Source organism: Triticum dicoccoides, chromosome 4B (genome assembly GCF_002162155.2).
Source record: "Triticum dicoccoides isolate Atlit2015 ecotype Zavitan chromosome 4B, WEW_v2.0, whole genome shotgun sequence".
Taxonomy (NCBI): domain Eukaryota; kingdom Viridiplantae; phylum Streptophyta; class Magnoliopsida; order Poales; family Poaceae; genus Triticum; species Triticum dicoccoides.
In genome coordinates this window covers 250,541,537-250,542,567 of record NC_041387.1, presented here as the reverse complement: position 1 = coordinate 250,542,567, position 1,031 = coordinate 250,541,537, and the positions used below count along the sequence as shown (strand labels likewise).

Below are 1,031 nucleotides of genomic sequence, written 5' to 3'. Positions count from 1 at the left end.
TAGTTACACTTGGTGGAGATATGGTGATGCTTCGTGATGTTTGGATGCCAAGCAGCAATTGCTATTTCACAGGGCCACTTTGGCCGCCTTTTGAGGCAAAAAAATTTGAGCTAAAGCCTGGTCTTATTGCTTTGGTTCAACAACAACAGTTTGGAGGTCTGCTCACTGAGGATCCCTATGAGCACTTATACCGAGTCATGGAGTATTCAGGTACAATCAAGTACCATGGAGTTCTTCAAGATGCTATCAAGTGCATGTTGTTCTCATTCTCTCTCCGGGATGATGCTCGTGCTTGGTATCGATCCTTGCCATCAAGATCATTCAGTTGGAATGAGATATCGCAAGTTTCTTGGATAAATATTTCCCACTACACAAGCAGTCCGCAATTCGAGATGAGATCCTCAGCTTCGTTCAGCGTGAAGGCGAGAGCTTGTATGATGCTTGGGAGAGATACAAGGCTTTATTCAGGAGATGTCCTAACCACGGGCTCGAGAGATGGTTAGAGCTACAGATATTCTATAGAGGATTGACTTCGAAAACTCGAGCTTATGTCGATATGGCAGCGGGTGGAGCTATTACAAACAAGACACTTGATGAAGCTTTTCTGCTGATTGAGAGCATAGCTTTCCACCAACTTCAGTGGTACAATAAGAAGCCCACGTCAGATTCATTGGTTTGCTTGCAACAAATCACCACACCTCAGCCACCAATTCTTACACAGAACCCTGAACCTCTATCTCAGTGTGACAAGATTGAGCTTGCATGGATTATCTTTGACGATGATGACACCATTCTAGTTGACACACACGCTACAGATCATATGGATACTAGTGTTGGAGATCCGGTTTTGCATTGTGATGATTCTTCCATGGATGAGCCAGAGCTGCAGTTAGTTGTTTTTGATATTGAGGAGTCACCTTTAGTTGATATTGATCATGTGCTGCTAGAGCCAGATATGGAGAAGTTCACCTTCGATGATGTTAGCCGCATTGCTTCCTCAACACTTGAGCCTGAGATGGAGAGCTTCATGG

General features: G+C 44.2%; 1 non-coding gene across 1 annotated transcript; it reads right to left on the bottom strand.

Moving 5' to 3' along the window:
- Positions 1 to 385: 385 nt before the first annotated feature.
- Positions 386 to 489, bottom strand: LOC119296457. The gene has a single exon (XR_005145224.1). It is a non-coding gene; the product is annotated as a small nucleolar RNA R71 (small nucleolar RNA).
- Between the last annotated feature and the right edge of the window lie 542 nt (positions 490 to 1,031).